Source organism: Somniosus microcephalus, unplaced genomic scaffold, assembly GCF_052327205.1.
Source record: "Somniosus microcephalus isolate GS21.2 unplaced genomic scaffold, FLI_Smic_1.0 unresolved_chr2, whole genome shotgun sequence".
In the NCBI taxonomy this organism is placed as follows: Eukaryota; Metazoa; Chordata; class Chondrichthyes; order Squaliformes; family Somniosidae; genus Somniosus; species Somniosus microcephalus.
In genome coordinates this window covers 14,477,479-14,485,919 of record NW_028225180.1, presented here as the reverse complement: position 1 = coordinate 14,485,919, position 8,441 = coordinate 14,477,479, and positions in this window count along the sequence as shown.

Below are 8,441 nucleotides of genomic sequence, written 5' to 3'. Positions count from 1 at the left end.
ATTTTAGATTTGCAAGATGCCGAAGACTGGCTGTATCACTGCTTTTGATAATACATTAGAGGACTGGACCACGTATGTGGAAAGAGTCGAGGTATATTTCGAGGCAAACGGTATAGCGGAGGGGAAAAAGGCATCGATATTGTTAAACTTAATGGGTGCTAGAACGTACGGCCTATTGCGGGATCTGATTACTCCAGCCAAACCGAAGGCGAAGAGTTTTAACGAAATTGTTGCTGTTCTACAGGAGCACTTAAACCCTGCACCGCTGTTGATAGCAGAAAGATTTAAATTCCACAGGAGAACTCAGCACAAAGATGAGAGCAATGCTGAGTATCTTACGGAACTACGCAAGCTATCAAAGCACTGCCAGTTCGGAGCAGGACTGGCAGATACCCTACGGGACAAATTTGTCTGTGGACTCCTGAGTGAAGGAACACAGAAGAAGTTACTCGCAGAAATAGAGCTGATGCTAGATAAGGCTTTCAGCGTGGCAGTATCGTATGAAGCAGCAGCCAGGGGAGCTGCAGAAATTCAACAAAAACCTCAGGAATACGGCACCCACGAAATGACACGGGGATTTGCAAAATGTTATTGCTGCGGCAGAACTAACCATGACCAGAAGGACTGCTGGTCCAAAGACAAAATATGCAGACAATGCGGGAAGATTGGACACATTGCACGAGTTTGTAGGTCCGGGAAGAAAACCAGCGACAACAAAAAGGCTACTAAGGAACCGTACAAGAAAGTACAAAAGATGACGGACAGTAGTTCCAAAGACCAGATGAGCGATAGTGAATCCGGAAACAGGAGACTAAGCTGTCTCAAATTTCACAATGTAATCGCAAAAGAGGATCACCGAACCATTTGGGTCACTCTCACGATAGCAGAGTCCCAAGTTAAAATGGAATTGGATACAGGATCAGCGCTAACCGTCATGAATCGACGAGACTACGAGCGGCTATTTTCACACATACCCTTGAGAGAGACATCCATCGTCTTGACGACGTATACGGGGCAAAAAGTATACCCCAGAGGAAAAATAAGGGTGCCTGTCGAATACAATGGCAAGACAATACGGAAATTGTATCTCTACATACTGCCAAATGGTGGACCACCGTTATTGGGACGGGAATGGATCAGGAAGATAAACTTAGATTGGCATTCCATTCATGCAATGACGGTGGACGATAAAAAAGATGAAGACGTCACTCCTGGACGATTGTCAACAATCTTAGCTAACGCCAAAGAGGTATTTCAACAAGAACTGGGCACGCTTAAAGGCAAAACCGCCTCGATAAAAATAGAAGAGAATGCAGTTCCCAAGATTTTCAAAGCGAGACCGGTACCATATGCAATTCGCCCAGCCGTCGAGGCAGAGCTGGAGAATCTGGAGAAGGCGGGCGTGTTGTCTAAGGTCGACTGGAGCGAGTGGGCGACGCCCATCGTTCCTGTCATGAAGAAAACGTTAAGCAATAAGTCCGGAGAGCCAAGGAAGATTCGCATCTGTGGGGATTTCAAGGTGATGGTGAACCCTGTCCTTCACACAGTACAGTATCCTCTTCCAAGGATAGAAGACATCTTCGCCTCGCTGTCTGGAGGGAAGCGTTTTACAAAAATTGACCTAGCACAAGCATATTTGCAGATGGAGGTTGAAGAGTCCTCTAGGAAGTATCTCACGATAAACACTCACAAAGGTCTTTACCAGTATCATCGATTGGTATTCGGAGTAGCATCAGCTCCGGCTATATGGCAAAGAGCGATGGAACAAGTCCTGCAAGGGATTCCGGGGACTCAGTGTTACTTGGACGACATCCTTGTAACAGGTGAAGATGACAGTGAACACCTTAACAACCTAGAACAGGTGCTCACTAGACTACGGGAACATGGGCTGCGAGCCAACCGCCCCAAGTGCGAATTTTTTAAGAAACAGATATCGTATTGTGGCCACGTGATTGATGAAGAGGGGTTACATAAGTCCCCTGACAAAATTGAAGCAGTTGTTAAGGCCCCAGCGCCTGAAAATGTGTCGCAACTGAGGTCATTCCTCGGGTTGGTGAATTACTATCATAAGTTTTGGCCGAATTTGTCGACAATTCTGCATCCACTGAACGCCCTGCTACGAACGGGGGTAGCATGGAAATGGAGCGATGATTGTAAGCGTGCTTTTCAGAAGAGTAAGGACTGAATCACTTCAAAGGAAGTATTGGCTCACTCCAACCCAGCACTGCCGATCAGACTGGCGTGTGATGCATCTCCCTACGGCATTGGGGCGGTACTGTCACATAAATTCCTTGATGGTTTGGAGAGGCCGATAGCTTTTGCATCACGCTCGTTAACTTCTGCCGAGCGTAACTACGCCCAGATTGACAGAGAGGCCCTCAGCCTAGTGTGGGGGGTGAAGAAGTTCAATCACTATCTGCACGGTCAAAAATTTACTCTACTAACCGATCATCAACCTCTTGTCTCCATTTTCAACCCTCAGAAGGGCGTACCGATAATGACAGCACAACGGCTGCAGAGATGGTCCCTTTTCCTAGGGGCACACCAATATGACATCGAGTACAAAGGAACTAAACAGCATGGAAATGCTGATGGATTGTCACGTCTACCGTTGCCGACGGTGGAAGAAGAACTTGCAGTGGATCCAGTGGAGATATTCCACTCGACCATAGTCGAATGTCTCCCTGTGACGAATGCAAACATAGAAAAGGAAACACGAAATGACCCGACACTCTCCTGGGTCTATGATTTAACGGTGAAGGGATGGCCAGCACATGGCGAACCACTGCTGCCAGCATTCTCGCCGAGAAGAGAACAGCTGTCAGTGTGCAGAGGAACCTTGATGTGTGGATCCAGAGTAGTAATTCCACCCAAATTGAAGAATAGAGTGCTCAATGAGCTTCATGAGAGTCATCTGGGAGGGGTAAAAATGAAGAACTTAGCCAGAGCGTTTGTGTGGTGGCCGGGAATCGATAGAGAAATTGAAGAGATGACCAAGAGCTGTACAGGATGCCAGAAGGTCCTAAACGCCCCACCACAAGCCCCTCTACATCCATGGGAGTGGCACTCATCTCCATGGCAAAGGGTGCACATTGATTTTGCTGGTCCCTTCATGGACTCGATGTTTTTAATTGCGGTGGATGCACATTCAAAGTGGCCAGAGGTAATAAAAATATCCTCAACCACCACAGAAAAAACTATCACAGTCTTACGAACCATATTCGTCAGGAATGGGCTGCCTGAACAGATTTGCTCCGACAATGGACCACAGTTTGTGTCTGAAGAGTTCCGGAGGTTCTTAAAGAAAAATGGTGTTAAGCATTACACATCCGCCCCATATCATCCAGCCACTAATGGATTGGCCGAGAGGTTCGTTCAAACATTCAAGAAGGCTATCAAGGCAATGTGTAATGAAGATATACCCCTACAACACAAGGTGGATAACTTCTTGTTTGCCTACCGGAATGCGACACATGTGGTTACCAACCAAACTCCAGCCATGATGTTCTTCAATCGAAGACTACGATGCCGCTTGGATTTGGTTAAGCCAAACATCAGAAGAGATGTGGAGAACAGGCAGTTTCAGAATATGAATGAAAGGCCGACCAGGAGTTTTAAGATAGGGCAACCAGTTTTGGCCCGGGAATACCGCACAGAGAAATGGCAGCCAGGAACGATCTGTACACGGCAAGGACCTCTAATGTATAACGTGGACGTTGGAGCGAGCATTGTAAGACGCCATGCTGACCAGATTCTAGAGTCACTGGGAAACATCAACTCCACACCACGATCTGATACACCTGGCGATGAAACCGAAGTACCAATTGCATCTACCTCAGAATCGGTGATATTGGAAGCAGACGAACCAAACAACGACATTGATCCCGACTCAACTTTGCGAGAAGAACCTGATACCCCAAAGAGGCGTTATCCAGACAGAATCAGGAAGCCTCCTCAAAGACTGAACTTATAATTGCTTAACTTCAACTAATGTATCTAGCAACTGTAATTGTAAATATGTTATTTCATTGTTAATCAAATGTTATGTACTGTTTAGCTAAAAGGGGAGGAATTGTAGTGTATGTACTTTGCAGAAGGAACTATATTCTGCAGCCCCTGTATACTGCAGTACCAGTAGTGACCACCCCTGTATATAAGCCTGTGAAGTAACATTTGCAAAGTAGTTCCAGGTTGTCTCCATTCAGTAAAGACCTGTTATAACCAACTCCTGCAGTCCGTGTCTCAATTATACACGGACATAATAGGGGACACATTGTCAGGGTAATGTAGAGGGAGCTCTACACTGTATCTAACCCGTGCTGTACCTGCCCTGGGAGCGCTCGATGCTGACACTGGGTATAAAGTGGTAGACACACTGTCAGGGTAATGTAGAGGGAGCTCGACACTGCATCTAACCCATGCTGTACCTGCCCTGGGAGCGCTCGATGCTGACACTGGGTATAAAGTGGGGGACACACTGTCAGGGTAATGTAGAGGGAGCTCTACACTGTATCTAACCCGTGCTGTACCTGCCCTGGGAGCGCTCGATGCTGACACTGGGTATAAAGTGGGGGACACACTGTCAGGGTAATGTAGAGGGAGCTCTACATTGTATCTAACCTGTGCTGTACCTGCCCTGGGAGCGCTCGATGCTGACACTGGGTATAAAGTGGGGACACACTGTCAGGGTAATGTAGAGGGAGCTCTACACTGTATCTAACCCGTGCTGTACCTGACCTGGGAGCGCTCGATGCTGACACTGGGTATAAAGTGGGGGACACACTGTGAGGGTAATGTCGAGGGAGCTCTACACTGTATCTAACCCGTGCTGTACCTGACCTGGGAGCGCTCGATGCTGACACTGGGTATAAAGTGGGGGACACACTGTCAGGGTAATGTAGAGGGAGCTCTACACTGTATCTAACCCATGCTGTACCTGCCCTGGGAGCGCTCGATGCTGACACTGGGTGTAAAGTGGGGACACACTGTCAGGGTAATGTAGAGGGAGCTCTAAACTGTATCTAACCCGTGCTGTACCTGCCCTGGGAGCGCTCGATGCTAACACTGGGTATAAAGTGGGGGACACACTGTCAGGGTAATGTAGAGGGAGCTCTACACTGTATCTAACCTATGCTGTACCTGCCCTGGGAGCGCTCGATGCTAACACTGGGTATAAAGTGGGGGACACACTGTCAGGGTAATGTAGAGGGAGCTCTACACTGTATCTAACCCATGCTGTACCTGCCCTGGGAGTGCTCGATGGTGACACTGGGTATAAAGTGGGGACACACTGTCAGGGTAATGTAGAGGGAGCTCTACACTGTATCTAACCTATGCTGTACCTGCCCTGGGAGCGCTCGATGCTAACACTGGGTATAAAGTGGGGGACACACTGTCAGGGTAATGTAGAGGGAGCTCTACACTGTATCTAACCCATGCTGTACCTGCCCTGGGAGTGCTCGATGGTGACACTGGGTATAAAGTGGGGACACACTGTCAGGGTAATGTAGAGGGAGCTCTACACTGTATCGAACCCGTGCTGTACCTGACCTGGGAGCGCTCGATGTTGACAGTGGGTATACAGTGGGGGACACACTGTCAGGGTAATGTAGAGGGAGCTCTAGACTGTATCTAACCCGTGCTGTACCTGCCCTGGGAGCGCTCGATGCTGACACTGGGTATAAAGTGGGGAACACACTGTGTGGGTAATGTAGAGGGAGCTTTACGCTGTATCTAACCTGTGCTGTAGCTGCCCTGGGAGCACTCGATACTGACACTGGGTATAAAGTGGGGGACACACTGTCTGGGTAATGTAGAGGGAGCTCTACACTGTATCTAACCTGTGCTGTACCTGCCCTGGGAGCGCTCGATGCTGACACTGGGTATAAAGTGGGAGAAACACTGTGAGGTCAATGCAGAGGGAGCTTTACACTGTATCTAACCCGTGCTGTACCTGCCCTGGGAGCGCTCGATGCTGACACTGGCTATAAAGTGGGGGGACACTCTGTCAAGGTAATGTCGAGGGAGCGCTAGACTGTATCTAACCCGTGCTGTACCTGCCCTGGAAGCGCTCGATGCTGACACTGGGTATAAAGTGGGGACACACTGTCAGTGTAATGTAGAGGGAGCTCTACACTGTATCTAACCCATGCTGTACCTGCCCCGGGAGCGCTCGATGCTGACACTGGGTATAAAGTGGGGGACACACTGTCAGTGTAATGTAGAGGGAGCTCTACACTGTATCTAACCCGTGCTGTACCTGCCCTGGGAGCGCTCGATGCTGACACTGGGTGTAAAGTGGGGACACACTGTCAGGGTAATGTAGAGGGAGCTCTACACTGTATCTAACCCGTGCTGTACCTGCCCTGGGAGCGCTCGATGCTGACACTGGGTATAAAGTGGGGACACACTGTCAGGGTAATGTAGAGGGAGCTCTACACTGTATCTAACCCGTGCTGTACCTGCCCTGGGAGCGCTCGATGCTGACACTGGGTATAAAGTGGGGACACACTGTCAGGGTAATGTAGAGGGAGCTCTACACTGTATCTAACCCGTGCTGTACCTGCCCTGGGAGTGCTCGATGCTGACACTGGGTATAAAGTGGGGGACACACTGTCAGGGTGATGTAGAGGGAGCTCTACACTGTATCTAACCCGTGCTGTACCTGCCCTGGGAGCGCTCGATGCTGACACTGGGTATAAAGTGGGGACATACTGTCAGGGTAATGTAGAGGGAGCTCTACACTGTATCTAACCCATGCTTTACCTGCCCTGGGAGCGCTCAATGCTGACACTGGGTATAAAGTGGGGACACACTGTCAGGGTAATGTAGAGGGAGCTCTACACTGTATCTAACCCGTGCTGTACCTGCCCTGGGAGCGCTCGATGCTGACACTGGGTATAAAGTGGGGGACACACTGTCAGGGTAATGAAGAGGGAGCTCTACACTGTATCTAACCCGTGCTGTACCTGCCCTGGGAGTGCTCGATGCTGACACTGGGTATAAAGTGGGGACACACTGTCAGGGTAATGTAGAGGGAGCTCTACACTGTATCTAACCCGTGCTGTACCTGCCCTGGGAGCGCTCGATGCTGACACTGGGTATAAAGTGGGGACACACTGTCAGGGTAATGTAGAGGGAGCTCTGCACTGTATCTAACCAGTGCTGTACCTGCCCTGGGAGCGCTCGATGCTGACACTGGGTATAAAGTGGGGACACACTGTCAGGGTAATGTAGAGGGAGCTCTACACTGTATCTAACCCGTGCTGTACCTGCCCTGGGAGCGCTCGATGCTGACACTGGGTATAAAGTGGGGACACACTATCAGGGTAATGTAGAGGGAGCTCTACACTGTATCTAACCAGTGCTGTACCTGCCCTGGGAGCGCTCGATGCTGACACTGGGTATAAAGTGGGGACACACTGTCAGAGTAATGTCGAGGGAGCTCTACACTGTATCTAACCCGTGCTGTACCTGCCCTGGGAGCACTCGATGCTGACACTGGGTATAAAGTGGGGACACACTGTCAGGGTAATGTAGAGGGAGCTCTACACTGTATCTAACCAGTGCTGTACCTGCCCTGGAAGCACTCGATGCTGACACCTGTAAGGGGTTTTTGCTAGGTCTCTCTCTCTGGTGAGACCTCTCTCTCTTTTGCACAGTAAATTACCGAGTGGTTCGACCCACTCACCCCTTAGATTCTGTACACTGGACTTTGAGGCAGGAACTACACTGCAGAGAATACTCTGTAGACGAAGTTTAATGAAATGAAGTGAAATTTTATTGCATGAAGAAAAAATTGAATGTAAGCCAATAAGGTACATGGGAGGGAAAATCAAATCATAATACCGTACTAACCAATATATCCACAGGCATATTATACTTTACAAGGTTCACCATGAAATGGGGAAACACACGGAACATCGAGGGGCAACAACTCATTGTTAATTATCCCCTAAAATGCCCACCCCCTAAACCTAGCTAGATTAGATTATGAGGGGCCAGGAACATGCTCACCAGTCCCAGTTAGAAAATAGAGGTTTTTGAAGTCTGCGTTTTGGTCCTCTCAGGCGTCCTGTCCGCACGTGGTCAGCAGAACGCAGCGGGCTGCAACACACTCTTTTCTCCCTCGAGGTAATGGACACGGACAGGCTGGATGTTAGCAGGCCTGGACGTCGGCGTGGAGAGAGCCCATCTGTTTGACCATGTTCATAAGGTTTCCTCTTGGAGGGTCGTCGTCTTCTCGTCTCGTCAATGGCCCGGGGTTTGTCGATGATCTCCCGATAGCTACCCCGGGTCTGGACGCTGACTCAACCTGAACCACCAATGGCTACTCTGAGTCTTCAAAAACGTCTCCGATCCCAATCGTCTACCGAATCGTCTTCTTCTTCCGAGTCTGAGCGGCCTTTCTACAGAACCCGAACTCCTAACCGAACTGCACC